We start from the raw sequence: 17,500 nt of genomic DNA, 5'->3' as shown, positions 1-17,500 counted from the left end.
TATGGATGTATGTATATATATTTGGATGTATGCTTGCCTAAAACTTACATGTATGTATATATGTATGTATGTATGGATGTATGTATGTATATTTGGATGTATGCTTGCCTAAAACTTACATGTATGTATGTATGTATGTATGTATATTTGGATGTATGCTTGCCTAAAACTTACATGTATGTATGTATGTATGGATGGATGGATGTATGTATGTATATTTGGATGTATGCTTGCCTAAAACTTACATGTATGTATGTATGTATGTATGTATGTATGTATGTATGTATGGATGTATGTATGCTTGCCTAAAACTCTCGACAGGGGCGACGGATTTTCACGAGTATAGTATCAGTTTGAATCTCGACCCTTTGAACGGAAAATATAAAAAAAATTGGCCAAAAACATTAATTCATTCACCCTCAACTGGGCACTTTTCTACAGGGAGGTGTAACTTTTTTCACAGATATTTTCAAAAGTCATCGCCTCTTTTCGATTGTCTAACCTTAATTTAAACCTACGTCACTTCCGCTTTCAACAGCAAACACGTCACGTTTTGGGTTTGTTTATTTTTTTTGGGGTCTTTTTTTCACGTTCTTTTCCTCCTTAGCGGTACAGGTTCGAGCCTGCCTGCCTGCTATCACCTTTTTCTTTTTGCGCTCGCGATTTTCCTTTTTTTTTTTTTTTTTTTGCTCAACCAACACCTTTACACACACCTCCACTTTCTTTTCCCCCTTCGCGTCACGGGTTCGGGCTTGCCTTCCTTCCTGCTACAACTTTGTCTTTTGCTCAACACACACCTCCAAAACCCGGGCAACGCCAGGCACCGAGGTGCATCAATAAAGAAAATCCCTAACCACCTTAGATATTCATGACTTCTTTTTTTATATAGTATTTCTCTCGAGAAACGAAACCTGGTTAGCTAACTTTTACTTTCGTTTTTTATTTTTTAATCATCATGTTGATTGGTCTGTATTTAGTAATTATTAAATTCTGTAATTTTTTTTTCAAATATTTTAAGACCAGGCACGCACATGATTTAATCGAGAGATTAAATAAATTAATAAAAATTTAAAATAAAATCAGGACTGCCCAGGCAAACCAGACCTTCTTAAATTAGTGCTTGAGCAACAAAGTTTGTCCCGCTTTTATTATATCCCTATATATATATATATAAAACGAACTCATTTTCCCCTCTGATTTTGACCTTAATAGGATTAAAAATCAAGACATTTCATATAAATGTAATATGCATAAACTACAGCACAATATCTGAGATGTGTTATAGGCCTATTGCCTCTCCACTTCCTCGATAATCGTAGATTCCTATATTTTTTCTGCTGAGAGTTCACTGCTAAAATCGGTAAAAATCAATGGAAGTAGTAAAATCTTTTCTCTCTAATAAATTCCTCATTCCCCCCGCCACCACTTACACAGTTGCGGGGTCATTCACAAGGGACAGCTACGAAGGAACACCGGTTTGGGTTTTCTTTACTCCGTAGTTGCTTAAAAACCTGGAATGTAAATTTAACGTTCTTTTTCGTTCTATGCTTTCCACTGGGCGAAACGCATCATGGACTTAACCGAATCGAAGGGTTATTTATGCCATTTTTTTGTCTTTCGCTTTTCGCTGTGTTTTTTTGTTTTTCCGAGCACGTTCATCATTTTTCCCCCAAATGTTTCTTTCTGTTTTTTTTAAAGAAGTTTTACGTCTGTTCGCTGTATTTTTTTGTTTTTTTTTTTGTTTCGCCGATTTTTTAACGAAGTTTAACATCGTTTTTTTTTAATATTATAACAGGGTTATTACTTCGCTTATTCTTTACTTTACCCCCCCCCCCCGTGTGAGTCATGTGATCAGGTTAGCTGAATCTGGGAGATTGGCTTGGGACTTGGAAGAAAGCGGACGGCTTCGCCGTTGTCTTCTCCCCTTCGCTGGGGGTGGGGAACGAACGCTGAAATGGTAGAAATAAGACCTACTACAAAGGCCAAATTCACTTTCCAATCTTCTGTGAACAAACTGGAAGGTGAATAAAAAAAAACTATAGAACCAATTTCTTGTCTCGGAGTGAAATAAATCTTCGTCCCCAAAAACAGGTATCAAGTCACCCTCCCAGACGAGAATTTCTAGATGAACCAACGAAATGGCAGAAGGTATGTTGAAAATATATGGCATGTCGCACACATATTCAGACTTGACAGCATATGAACATATGTAATAGAAAGACCACTAGACGATCTCACACACAACGAAATTAACTCTGGTAAGATAATTAAACATTCAATTCTTTATAAATAGACACGTTTTAATATATCATCTCCATTCCAGTTTCAACCAATATACAACACACGCTCATTTTATGATACGACAACGTAACAAACACTCATTTGGTGTCCGTTGACCAGTTCGCATCGACGATGCAATATCGAACCTGGTGGTTACCATATTTTGTGTCAAGAAAAAAAAAGACAAGAAAAACACATAAAACACAATAAAATGTCTGGAAAAAAAGAAAAAAGAAAGAACAATACAAAAAAAGCAATACATACGTACAACCTTTTCACGAAGAAAGAAAAGAAAGGTATTCAGACAAACAGATGTAAAACTTTATATATAGAAAAAAGTTTTTAAAAATGTTTATCGTATTAGGAATTAGCTCGTTATGAACCGAAGAAAAATATCACTTAATGTAAAAATTAGAAGGGGGAAAAAAAAGAATTACGTTATTCTGTTTAAAGCAATGGACCGATGAGACAGTAAGAAAATTTAATGGGAACACGCACAAATTAAATTGTTTGGAATTGTGTCAATCATGATTTGAAATCTGTCCCATCGACGAAACGTTCCATCCCTCTGCCTGTTCTACAAGTATTTTAATGGTGAATGCCCTGATGAACTGCAAGCACTTGTGCCCCCACGACGTGAGCACCCTCGACAGACTCGACAAGCTCCAAAATCCCACCCCCACACTGTAGAAATCCCTAGATGTAAAAGATCTTTCTACTCCGGTAGTTTCTTCCCCAGAACCGCTAGACTTTGGAATTCCATTCCAGGTCCCTGCTTCCCCAACTGTACTGACATGCAGAAGTTCAAGTGTAACGTGAACCAACATCTTGCTGCCCAAATCCCTACATAGTACCTCAGTAGTTGTTTCCCCTGATAGTAGCCCCCTACACCAAAGTGGCAATGTGCCTTGTTTGGGGTGAAAATGTAATTAAAAAAAAATAAAATAAATATTTACACCGTTGCAGAAGTTTATAGAGGAAATGGCTATCGCTTGTTTGGAACTGGGTAAAAAAAGAAAAGAAAGAAAAAGAAAAAAAATTGATGCTCTTTTTCATGCCAGAAGCAATGGACTGTTTCTGTAAATCGTGAACATTGTTTTTCCAGTTTTTACGGCATTTTTGAACATTTTTTTAAGGACTGAAGAAGGTTGTTTTATGTAATTACTTAAAAGTTAATGTTCCTTGTTAGAAAAAATGTGTATTGATAATTTGATATTGTATTTTATATAAGTAAAAAAAATACTCGTGTTGATATGGAAACCAAAACAAGGAGTAAAGTATAAAAATTATTGACACGATTGTTAGAAAGTGTTTTCAGGCCTACTTATAATTAACATAAAATGTTAAAAATATGAATTGTGCATTATCAGAATCACAAAAGTATCTTCAAATAACACATTTTTATCTAGATAGTACTCAGTACTATCTATATCTGTCTAATAGTACTGGGAAAATGGTGGGATCCTTCTATCGATCCAATAGATATCTCACTGCTGATGCAATTCTCTATCTATATAAGAGCCAGATACGTCCAAGGATGGGATACTGTGGCCAAATCTGGGCAGGAGCTGCTAAAAAGGAATTTTCCTGACTTGATAAAGATACACTGTCTCCACAAAAATAATATGCAATGCAAATAAAGTAAAATAAAAAAATAAAATTTAAAAAACCGAATATCTATTTTACACGCGTTGAAGTATATTTCAAATTTGTTCCGTCCGTCTGACACCGCTTGGAAGTATTTTTGAAATAAGTAACTAAGAAAGCAAGGAAAACAAATCTGGGCAGGAGCTGCTAAAAAGGAATTTTCATGACTTGATAAAGATACACTATCTCCACAAAAATAATATACAATACAAATAAAGTAAAATAAAAAAATAAAATTAAAAAAAACGGATATTTATTTTACACGCGTTGAAGTATATTTCAAATTTGTTCCGTCGGTCTGACACCGCTTGGAAGTATTTTGGAGATGAGGATTGATTATTTATATTATTTGGATTCTTCGGACTACTATCCTGATTTCGAATTTAATTTTCTAAACGTTACGATCGATTTAACCTCCGGCATTGTTCAGCTGTATCTTGAAAAGGGGCAAACCACAGTAACTAAGAAAGCAAGGAAAACATACATCAAATCTGTTGCCAATGCCGCTGGAAAAATGGTGGGATCTTTCTATCGATCCAGTAGATATTTCACTGCTGATGCAATTCTCTATCTATATAAGAGCCAGGTACGTCCAAGGATGGAGTACTGTTGCCAAATCTGGGCAGGAGCTGCTAGAAAGGACTTGCCCTGCCTTGATAGAGTTCAAAATAGACTTCGTAGCCTCGTAGGAGATGTCCTTTTCTCTGTCCTGCGACCTCTATCTCACAGAGGAGATTTTGCGAGTGTATCTCTGCTTCATCGTTATTTCCTTGGCAAGTGCTCGGCCGAGCTCCAATCTTTGGTCAATCCTCGCCAAACTTTCACAAGAAACACTCGTCTAGCTGTAAACACTATCATTAACCCTAACTCCTCGCATCCCCCCCAATCACAAATAAAACAACAAAACTAAAACCTTATGAATAATAATGTTCAAAGATCTGAGTATTCTTTTCTTTTTTTTTTTTTTTTTTGTTTGTTTCCGGACATTTGTATTCAAGGGCCGTACTCCCCGCATCACTCCAACTAAATTATTCAGATTTCGTTTAAAGTCGCTTCTGTTGTTACCACGAGTGACTGATTAATTTTTTAAAAAGAAGAACATGAATTAGATGAAACAAAACAGCAAAATTCGAAAGCAGATTAAATGCTATGCGAAAAGAAAAAACAAAAAAATAGTAAAACGAAAGTAAAATCCTCGGCGAGCATAAAAAAGCCATATGGTTACAAGTCCGGTGCACAAGTGCTACGGTTAGGACATCGTCAAAATGAAAAATACCAAAATCTCATTAAAAAAACATCACATGCATCAGGAATGGAGAAATGTTCTGAAGAACAGTCAGTAAAGAAGAAATCAAATCCACATGTTTGATTTAATGAGATATGTGTTAATTTCGGCTGGCGCCATTTTCTGTTATGTTTTCCTTTTATTTTACCATATAGTCACCGCTTATCAAGTCCCAGAATCTACTCAAGCATAAATGCTTGCATTTTTTTCGTCGCGTGCAAGCGACTCTAAAAGTCACTCCGTCGGTCCATCGATCCGTCTGTCAGTCGTTCGGTCTGTCGGTCTGTCCCTAACAATTTTGTGCTTGGCCTTTTTGATTAAGATGAAAGGTCTGTTGTTAATAGATGCTGTCCTTAAGTTTTCTTGGCCTTTTGTCCAAGATCAAAGTGTAGTATCTGTTCCGGCAGATACTGCAAGCAAAGACCATATGTGTGAGCAATCCCACATATAAAACCTTGGTCAATGTAGGGACAACCCTTCATACCAATTGTCACTATCCAGCTCCCCTATTCCCCGGGGAGTTTGTCCCCATTTCCCCTTCACTTCTCAAATTAAAAATCGGCCTTGTGCCTAATTTGCTCGGTGGGGGAGCAAATAAATACCCTTTTCTTGGCCTATTGGTCAAGATCAATGTGTAATATCTGTTCCGGCATATACTGCAAGCAAAGACCATATGTGGGGGCAACTCCACATATAAGACCTTGGTCAATGTGGGGGAAACCCTTCATACCAATTGTAACTATCCAGCTCCCCTACTCCCCGGGGAGTGATCCCCATTTCCCCTTCACTCCTCACATTAAAAATCGGCCTTGTGCCTAATTTGCTCGGTGGGGGAGAAAATAAATGCTTCTTGGCCTTTTGGCCAAGATCAAAGTTTAGTATCTGTTCTTACTACATGCTGTACTTATGTTTGTAACTTTGTAATATAAAGTGGGGGATCACTTTTCTGTATTAATTTAATGTAAAATGATCGCACATTTTACAACCAGTCAGTCTCAAAGCCATTCAAGTCATTCTCCAGATCATTCAAGTTGTTTTTGAATGATTCCAGTTAATTTTTAAGCATTCAAGTCATTCTTAAGGTCATTCAATTCATCCTTAAGTTCATTAAAGTCATTCTAAGTCATTTACTTTTTATTTATTTAACTCATTCCATTTTTCGGTTATTTTAGTTTATCTTTAAGAATTTCATGTCAATCCTACATTCACGCATTCATTCATTACACGAGAGCACGCGACTAATGGCTATCGGCCTTGTTTTGTATGCAGATGTGTGCATGAACTTACGTATGTATTATTAATAAAAAAGTGTATGTGTGTTCATTTCAGCTGGCGACACGAGCGTTTAAGTGCGTTTGAAATTTGTACATGTGATTGTCTCAATAGTACTGGAAAATTCCTCTTTTGTCTGTGGAAGCTGTTAATCTGGGGGCTACAATTAGCTTTTAAGTATATGCGGTCACAAGTTTGCTTGTCCAATGATGACGGATAGGACATCGTCAAAATGAAAACTGGCAAAGCCTCATAAAAACATCACATGCCTCAGGGATGGAGAAGTGTTTCGGAGACAGGAAGATGTCTTTCAGTAAATCAAATCTACATGTTTGCTTGCATTTACGCTGTGTGTAATATTTTAATAAGATATGTGTTAATTTTGGCTGGCGCCATTCTCCGTTATGTTTTCTTTTCTATTTTACTATTCCACAGCGGACTCTTTCATATGTAATATATTGATGTTGGCCTTCTGTAGATGCTCAGTGTAAATGGAGAGGCCCTGATAGTATTGTAGCTCTTTTGTTAAAACCGCAAAAAATTTTCTAAGCTAGCAGGGACGTCCGGAAAAGCCCGGTTGTAACGTACCCTTAAATGTGATATTTTAATTCTTGCCGATTTCGCATGTTATTATAGAGTTAATGTTCTATCGATTTTTATATATTATGAAGTTGTGATTTCAAAAATAAAAAAAAATATATCCATATGACTTGGGTGCATCAGGTTGAATTGAAACCGAAACTACAACTTATGAAATACATAGACAGAGAGGAGAGGAGGAAAAAAGTGGAAAAGCGAGGAGGTGAAAAACAAGAGAAAATATATAAATATAAATATAAATTAAAAATTAAAAACCTCAACCACACTAACAAAACCTCTTTAACTACCTAATACTTAAACCTGATTCAAAATAATGCCACACCCACCATTAAATAGGAAATCCTAAAAAAAAAATATCCAATAGCTATAAATCCCTATATTCTCCCTGCTTTTCTTTGTCCACATGAATTTATATATATATATATATATATATATATATATATATATATATATATATATATATATATATATATATATATATATATATATATATATAAAATGTGTGTGTATGTGTGTGTGTGTTTATTATTTAAACCTGGAGTGTATTAACTTAATTCATTACGGGTTGTTTCAACAGACAGGATAAAAATTATCCACCTATATAGTCAGATAATTTAAGTTTAAATAAATTAAAGCAAAGAATGTGATTACATATGGATATTAAAAACCGGAAGTGTGGGAATAATGGATAGAGAGGAGAAGAGGAAGTGGAAAGTGGAGGAGGGGGAAAAACAAGAGAAAATATATAAATATAAATTAAAAATTACAAACCCCAACAACATTAACAAAACCTCTTTAACTACCTAATACTTAAACCTGATTTAAAATAATGCCACACCCATCATTAAATAGGAAATCCTAAAAAAAAATATCCAATAGCTATAAATCCCTATATTCTCCCTGCTTTTCTTTGTCCACATAAATTTTTTATGAATAATTTATTTATATTACTGACTTTAAAGATAGAGTTAAATTGCTAAATAGTAGAAAAGGCATGCTCCCTGTTCCGGACCCGATCGAGGTGGTAATTAAGTCTGAAGGCGACTACATGATCAAGTTACGTGAATTGAATTGATTTGAAATTAAAAATGAAAGTCAATCGTTTGCAGATATTACAAATCCCACCTTCTTAGCAACTTCACCCCCCTGGTCGATGTAGGGACAACCCTTCATACCAATTGTCACTATCCAGCACCCCTACTCCCCGGGGAGTTGGTCCCCATTTCTCCTTCACTCGTCACATTAAAAATAGTCCTTGCGCCTAATTTGCTTGGTGGGGGGAGCAAATAAATACCCTTTTGGCTAAGATCAAAGTGTAGTATCTCTTCCAGCAGATACTGCACGCAAAGACCATATGTTGCGACATATAAGACCTTCATCAATATATGGGCAATATAAGACCTTCATCAATGTATGGGCAACCCTTCATACCAAGTGTCCGTATCCAGCTCCCCTACTCCCCGGAGAGTTGGTCCCCATTTCCCCTTCACTCCTCACATTAAAAATCGGCTTTGCGCCTAATTTGCTCGTTTGGGGGGGTAAATAAATACTAACCCCACATATAAGACCTTGGTCAACGTAGGGGAAACCCTTCATTCCAATTGTCACTATCCAGCTCCCCTACTCACTGGGGAGTTGGTCCCCATTTCCCCTTCACTCCTCACATTAAAAATCGGCCCTGTACCTAATTTGCTCGGTGACGGAGCAAATAATTACCCTTTTCTTGGCCTATTGGCCAAGATCAATGTGTAGTATCTGTTCCGGCAGATACTGCAAGCAAAGACCATATGTTGGGGAAACCCCACATATAAGACCTTGGTCAATGTAGAGGCAACCCTTCATTCCAATTGTCACTATCCAGCTCCCCTACTCCCCGGGGAGTTGGTCCCCAATTCTCCCTCACTCCTCACATTAATAAATTACTAAAAATTAAAAATGAAAGTCAATCGTTTGCAGAAATTACAAATCCCACCTTCTTAGCAACTTCACCCCCCCCCTGAAAGTAAAAAAAAGAAACTAACCAAATAACTTCACACTCTCAACACTACTATACCGAAGCCCATAACTATTACATTAAACACCATTAAAATTTATTATTCTTCATGCAGATTACCTCAACTCTAGAATTTAATTTATAATTACATACGCTGCTCCGTTGAGATTAGTTTATCCTTTATCTACCACAGCTTCCATTTACTAAAAAATTCTAAAATATTAAATTACGGCCAACCTCCAAATTCCACAACTTTACCTATATTTGTGCGCTATATTGAACAGCAATAATTCCATAACATATTTTTCTCCCCTAAATTTTCGTCAAATTCTAAAAATAATAAAATATCTATAATTGATTTTCTAATCCAAAGGGTTTTATATAAACTAAATTATTTATATTGGACGCATCTTTTACCCAACTTTACTGGCCGCATCTTGCATCATATCGAGAACGTTTTAACCCAATTCTGACTTAACGACAAACGCAAGTCACTGTTTAAAAGACAATAATATATTTTTGACACGCAAAATTATAAATCCCCTCTACCTCCTCCTTCCTTCCTTCCTTCCTTTCCTTTTTTCTTTTTTCTTGTTTTATTTTTATTTTCTTTAAAAAAACTAAATCAGCCATCCCCTTTCTTTCTTTCTTTCTTTTCCTTTAACGTTATTTTCTTTTACCTTTCCTTTATTTATTTTCTAATTTTTAATTATAGATTTTTTACTCTAGTTTTCCCCTCTCTCCCTTTTCAACTTTCCCTCCTCCCCTATCTATCCGATACTCCCACTCTTTTGCGTTTTAGTATCCATAGGTAATCTAAAAACATTATCTTTTCTTTTAATTTATTTTAACTTAAATCTTCTGACGATATAGGCGGATCATTTTAAAAACCCTTTAAGCACTTTTTCCTTGTTTTATTTTTTACCAAATATACCTCTTAATATATATATATATATATATATATGTATATATATATCTTTAAATATGTACGAATAAAAAATTAATACGAAAAATATATAAATGTTTATATCTTTTCTGTATTTATTTCCTGTGTGTTGACGTGTATGAATAAAAAGTCTTTTGAAAAAAACAAGAATGTTTCCTCCAAAAGAACATAATTTTTGATCATATATATATATATATATATATATATATATATATATATGAATATATATACATATATATAAACACATTTATCATATATATATATATATATATATATGATAAATGTGTTTATATATATATATGATAAATGTGTTTATATATATGCTATATATATAGCATATATATATAGCATATATATATGCTATATATATATATGCTATATATATTGCATATATATATAGCATATATATAGCATATATATAGCATATATATATGCTATATGCTATATAGCATATATATAGCATATATATAGCATATATATAGCATATATATATAGCATATATATAGCATATATATATAGCATATATATATAACATATATATATATAGCATATATATATAGCATATACAGTGATGATCATATTTATTGGCACGGTAAAATAAAAGTTAAATTTTGTCTAATAAATTCTAAAAAAGGGATTAAATTAAAGAAAATAACAAAGTATATTATGTATTTTTAACTGGCCTTTCCGATGCAGCAATCGGATTTTAGAAAAAATAAATAACAAAGGAACAACAAACATAATTGCAAAAAACCCTTGTTCAAAATTATTGGCACGGCTTTGTTTTTCTTTTAGTATCAGTATAATATCAATCAATTTCCGGTTTACGTGCTTTCTGAACTTTTTTATAGCCATATTATGCTTGTTTAACGCTAATTCAGTGAATATTTTTTTCAGATAATTTTTAGATAGCGATTTATTTAAACTATTATAAGTGACTAAATTATAATTTTCAATCGCCATGGTTAAAACTAAGGAACACAGCGAAGACGTCAGGAAGCTTGTTGTAGCATGCCATACCAATGGGGAGGGCTATGATAAGATTTCAAAGAAGCTAAACCTTCCCAAATCCACTGTTAGAGCCATAATAAACAAGTTCAAATCGCAAGGCCACGTTATGAGTTTAGAGGGTAGAGGGAGAAAAAGGATTCTTTCCCCAAGAGATGAACGGAAAATTGTTCGACAAGTAAAACAAAACCCAAGGATCTCTGTTGGGGAGATTGTTGATGAACAGAGCACCTCTGGAGTGAATGTATCTCGACATACAGTTGGTAGAGTTTTGAAGAGAGCTGGTTTAAAAGCATGTCGTCCGAAAAAGACTCCCTTATTGAAGCCTATGCACCTGAAAGCAAGGCTAGCCTTTGCAAAACGTCATATTGATAAAGATGTTGCATTCTGGAAACGTGTTCTATGGACTGACGAAACGAAAATAGAGTTATTTGGCCATAATAAAGTGTCTTATATTTACAGAAAATCTGGCGAAGCTTTCCTTCCTAAGAACACCATACCCACAGTGAAGCACGGTGGAGGCAGTTTGATGTTTTGGGGATCCTTTGCTGCCTCTGGACCAGGGCGACTTGTTAAGGTCACAGGTAGCATAAAAAAGGAAGATTATGTTAAAATATTGGATGAAAACCTGAAATACTCTGCTAAAGAGCTCTCACTTGGTCGTCGTTGGTGGTTCATGCAAGATAATGACCCAAAGCATTCGACTAAACTGACTAAGAAATGGCTTGAGGACAATCATATTAATGTTTTGGAGTGGCCATCACAAAGCCCAGACCTTAATCCAATTGAAAATTTATGGAGAACATTAAAATTGAGGGTAATGCAAAGGAAGCCTAAGAATCTTATTCAATTGGAGTATTATTGTCAGGAAGAGTGGGCTAAAATTACTACTGAAGAGTGCAACAACTTGGTTGTAAACTATGAAAAGCGACTGAGGAAGGTAATCAAGGCCAAAGGCTATACAATTGATTATTAAATGAATCGTGCCAATAATTTTGAACAAGGGTTTTTTGCAATTATGTTTGTTGTTCCTTTGTTATTTATTTTTTCTAAAATCCGATTGCTGCATCGGAAAGGCCAGTTAAAAATACATAATATACTTTGTTATTTTTTTTAATTTAATCCCTTTTTTAGAATTTATTAGACAAAATTTAACTTTTATTTTACCGTGCCAATAAATATGATCATCACTGTATATATAGCATATATATATAAACACATTTATCATATATATATATATAAACACATATATAATATATATGATATATATATACATAGCATATATATATAGCATATATAGCATATATATAGCATATATATATAGCATATATATATGCTATTTATATATATGCTATATATATGGTATATATATATACATATATATAGCATATATATGATAAATGTGTTTATATATATACATATATATATGCTACATATATATGCTATATATATATAGCATATATATGATAAATGTGTTTATATATATATACATATATATATATATATATATGCTATATATATGCTATATATATATATATATATAGCATATATATGATAAATGTGTTTATATATATATATATACATATATATATATATATATATATATATATATATATATATATATATATATATATATATATGATAAATGTGTTTATATATATCTGGGGACCTCAAAATTAACTGATGTAATGAATCGTCCACTTCAGGCAACCGTTTCTCGATGTCGGAAGAAAAAATTTTTATACAACGCCCACCTCCTCTCTCGTTCATCCAATCCAAAGAAGCTGTTGTACGAAACTTCTTAGCCTCTATTCGACCAAGGAGATTTGAATTTGCCATGTTCGAAGGACACAACACGAGAAAAAAAATGGCCGTTCCCACGTGGGGAAATAAAAGCAAAGGGCGCGAAAAAGATTCTCCGACGAGAACAACTATTATCTGAAGGGGTTACGTCAACAAAATTCGAAACTCTCAATAAAAAAGGAATTTAAACCCATAAGGAAAGTTCAGACCGACATTACGACAACACATTTCAACAATGAATCAATTATAAATTCAAGAATTAATATATATTGGCTTTCCATACATTATTTAAACGATTACAATTATCGTAAAATATTTGAAAGGTATTTTTTTTTACGAATTAAAACTTCAGTTTACAATTTACATGAAATAATTTTTTTTTTCAAATGAACTTCAGTTACAATTTACATGAAATAATATTTATTTTCAATGAATAAGTTCTTTTATGGACCATTACAATTTAATATAAGAATGAATATTCAATATATATATTTTTTTTTTTTAAAGCACATGGTCTTTTAAGGACCATTTTTTTTATTTTTTTTTTTTATTCAATTTTCACCCCAAACAAGGCACAGTGCCACTTTGAAGCAGAGGGCTACTATTAGGGAATTAATTAGCGGGGTCATTATGAAGGGAGAAGAGTAGAAAGATGTTTTTTAACATTACACTTGAACTTCTGCATATCATTGCAGTTGGGAAAGCAGAATCCCGGAAGGGAGTTCCAAAGACCCGCAGTTCTGGGGAAGAAACTATTGGAGTAAAAGGCTTTCTTGCACCTAGGGATCTCCACTGTAAAGGGATGAGATTTAGTAGCTTGTCGGGTTTGTCGGGGGTAGTTACGTCGGGGAGGTACAAGTGTTTGCAGTTCGTCAGAGCATTCACCATTAAAGTATTTGTAGAACAGGCAGAGGGATGCAACATCTCGTCGATGGGACAGAGGTTGAAGCCCAGATGACAGTTCAGGACCTATCAGGTTTGCGACTCTTTTATGAACCCTGTCCAGGAGCGAGAGACAAGCAGCAGATGCACCAGCCCAGATGTGACAACAGTACTCCATACATGGGCGAATGGTTGCCTTATAGAGGTATAGGATACTGGAAGGCGTAAGTAGTTTTCTAGCACGGTAGAGGGAGCCAACCTTCCTTGCAGCAGCCTTGGCAATGCTCTCAATGTATCTATTCCAGTTCATATTCCCTGTAAACGTTAGGCCGAGGAGTTTAAAAGAAGTACTTTCAGGCAATGTGTTCTTGGCCATTGCTATTGGTGGTAGAGAAGGTTTCTTGTAGTTATTGAAGGAAACAAGCTTAGTCTTAGCAGCATTGAATGAGACCAACCATTTTTGTCCCCATTCCACTACGGATTGGAGGTCATCCTCTAGTGTTTCTGCCATTTTCTTGGATATGTGTTCATTTGTTTTCCCCTCATATCTGTTATAGAGAGTGGTGTCATCGGCAAATATACCCATCTCCGAAACAATATTATCAGGGAGGTCGTTTATGAATATCAGGAACAATAGAGGTCCAAGGATAGACCCCTGAGGCACTCCCGCATTTATGTCATATTGTTTGGATGTACGTCCGTCGAGGACAACTTTGATTTTTCTATTACTTAAGAAGGATTTAATTACGTTATGAATTCTTCCAGTGATTCCATATGATCTAATTTTCCTTAGAAGACCATCGTGCCATACCCTATCAAAAGCCTTAGATATATCAAGGGCCACCGCTCTACCCTCCCCTGTTTTATCGAATGAACGGTATATACGTTCAGAAACTACAGTTAAGATATCTGCTGTTGAACGGGCTTGCCTGAATCCATATTGTTTGTCAGTCAGGAGTTTAGCAGCTGTTGGGTGCTGGACTAGGGCTTTATTAACTAAGGACTCAAATATTTTGGCGAAAAGCGGGAGGAGGCTAATGGGGCGATAATTTAGTGGGTCAGTTCTTTCACCAGAATTCTTGAAGACTGGTACCACAGAGGCGGTTTTCCAGCAGTCGGGAAAACAAGATTTGTTAAGGCATTTATTGTAAAGTTTGGACAGAACTGGAGCAACCTCGGCAGAGCATTTTTTTAATAGCACAGCCGGGATGAGATCTGGTCCACATGCTTTAGAGGTGTCTAGGTTTTTTATAATAGCATGTACCTGAGAAGGGGTGATTTTCAAGTCGTCAAGTGTGGCGTCTGTTCGCAGAGGAAAATCAGGGAGTGAGTGGTGTACCGAGTTCAGTGTGGAGTTTGAGGCAAACCGACTGGCAAGCAGATTAGCCTTGTCAGTTGCCGTGCAAGCAACCTCATGATTGTTTGTTAGTGGGGGAATAATTGACTGTCCATTATTAACTACGCTGTAAAAATGAATATTAAATAGTATTATTTTTTTTTAAAGGCGACACAATGAAAGAAAAAAATCCAAAATAATGTGGGGGGGGGATCGAAATATATATGGGTGCCGGTCGGGTATGTTTGTATGTTTGTTTTTACGTTGCTGTTCTTTTTTTTCTACTGGATTTTTCTTTTTCTGATTCTTTTTCTCTTTCTTCTTCTTCTTCTTCTTTTTTTTTCTTTTTTTCTCCATTTTCCCTGTCTTCTTTTCTGCTTTTTCTCTTCTTCTTCTTCTTCTTCTTCTTTCTTTTTTCTTCTTCTTCTTCTTCTTTCTTTTTTTCTTCTTCTTTCTTTTTTTCTTCTTCTCCTTTTTTCGTTTTCTTCTCCTTTTTCTTCTTTTTCTTTTCTTTTCTTCTTTTTTTCTTCTTTCTTTTACTCTATTTCTTTTTCATCTTCTTCATTTCTTTTACTTCTTATTCTCTTCTTCTTCCTCTTTTTTCTATTCTTTTTCTTCTTCTTCTTCCTCCATATTCATTCTTTGTTGTTGTTCTTCTTTTTCTTCAATTATTTCTCCTTTTACTCTCCTGCTTCTTTTTCTTCTTCTTCTTCTTTTTCTCTTCTTCTTTTGCGCTTCTTTTTCTTTTTTCTTCTTTTTTTCTCCATTTTTCCTGTTTCTTCTTCTTTTTTTTTCTTTCTTCGTCTTTTTCTATTCTTTTTCTTTTCTTTACTTCTTCTTCTTGTTTTTCTTCTTGTTTTTCTTATTTCTTTTCTTCTTTTTCTTTTTTCTATTCTTCCTCTTCTCACTTCATCTTCTCTCTTTCTTGTTGTTCTTCTTCTTTTTCTTCAATTCTTTCTTTTACTCTCCTTCTCCTTTTTCTCTCCTTATTCTGTCTTTCTTCTTCTTCTTCTTTTTCGTTTTCTTCTCCTTTTTTCTTCGTTTTCGTTTCTTCTTCTTCTTCTTCTTCTTTCTTTTACTCTTTTTCTTTTTCATCTTTTTCATTCTGTTTACTTCTTATTTTCTTCTTCTTCCTCTGTTTTCTTCCTCTTTTTTCTATTCTTCTTCTTCTTCTTCCTCCATCTTCTCTCTTTGTCGTTGTTCTTCTTTTTCTTCAATTATTTCTCCTGTTACTCTCCTCCTTCTTTTTCTCTTCTTCTTTTGCGCTTCTTCTTTTCTTCTTCTGTTTTCTTCTTTCTTCGTCTTTTTCCTTTCTTCTTTTTTTCTATTCTTTTTCTTTTCTTTACTTTTTCTTCTTGTCTTTCTTCTTCTTTTTCTTATTTCTTTTCTTCTTCTTTTCTTCTTTTTTTTCCATTCTTCTTCTTCCTCTTCTCACTTCATCTTCTCTCTTTCTTGTTGCTCTTCTTTTTCTTCAATTCTTTCTTTTACTCTCCTTCTTCTTTTTCTCTTCTTCTTCTGTCCTTCTTCTTCTTTTTCTTCAATTCTCTTTTTCTCTCACTTTCCTTCTAAACAAACACCTCACTCTACCCATAACATTTACGCCCCCCCCCGCGATATCTTCATAGCCACGAACACTTGATAAATTTAAGAAGTATTAAAATCACACCAGATATCGCATGTTTTCTCCACACGGCTTCTTCAATATGCATCTTATAATGCAATTCTTTCCCAATCCTGTCTCTGGAAGCTTATCAGATGATGCCTAGTGCAGACAATAGTGGCTCGGTGTTGATGGTTAATCTCTGACAAACCTGCTCCTCTTGGCAGATACAGTCTTTTTTTTTTACACATTGATCACCACTTATCAAGGCCCGGAAGCCACTCAGGGATAAGGGTTATTGCGTGTACATTACGTTAGTGTGGAGATTTAATGAAGTGTTTACTTAAGAGGGCGGTTCATTAGGAATTTGTTAACGTTGGACTTGAACACATCCAAGTTGTAGTCAGGTGGGAAGCAGGCAGACGGAACAGATTTCCACAGGCGTGCAGTTCTAAGAAAGAAGCTTTGTTCATGGAATCCACGTTTTGAATTAGGCACAGATATAGAGTGGGTGAAATTTTTCACAGTGGATTCAGCTAGACGGGTGTTTTTCGTGAAAGATTGGCGAGGGGGGACCAGAGATTGGAGTTCAAACGAGCACCTGCCATGGAAATAACGATAAAACAAGGGTAGGCTCGCAATGTCTCTTCTGTGGGAGAGAGGTTGCAGCGTAGAGAAAAGGGTATCCCCCACTAAGCCACGAAGTCTATTTTGTACTCTGTCAAAGCAGGATAGGCTGTTTTTAGCAACTCCTGCCCAGATATGGCAGCAGTATTCCATCCTTGGATGTACTTGGCTTTTATATAGATAGAGAATTGCTTGGCTGTAAAATGTGGATGTCTTTAGAT

The 17,500-nt window shown here is 34.9% G+C and overlaps 1 pseudogene; it reads left to right on the top strand.

Annotated features, from left to right (window-relative positions):
- Nucleotides 1-6,054: 6,054 nt before the first annotated feature.
- Nucleotides 6,055-6,218, top strand: LOC145271745 (U2 spliceosomal RNA; annotated as a pseudogene).
- The last annotated feature ends 11,282 nt before the right edge of the window (nt 6,219-17,500 follow it).

Source organism: Euprymna scolopes, chromosome 46, assembly GCF_053919585.1.
Source record: "Euprymna scolopes isolate OS-2025 chromosome 46, ASM5391958v1, whole genome shotgun sequence".
In the NCBI taxonomy this organism is placed as follows: domain Eukaryota; kingdom Metazoa; phylum Mollusca; class Cephalopoda; order Sepiida; family Sepiolidae; genus Euprymna; species Euprymna scolopes.
The sequence above is the reverse complement of the archived record's forward strand: the minus strand, read 5'-3'. Positions and strand labels throughout refer to the sequence as shown.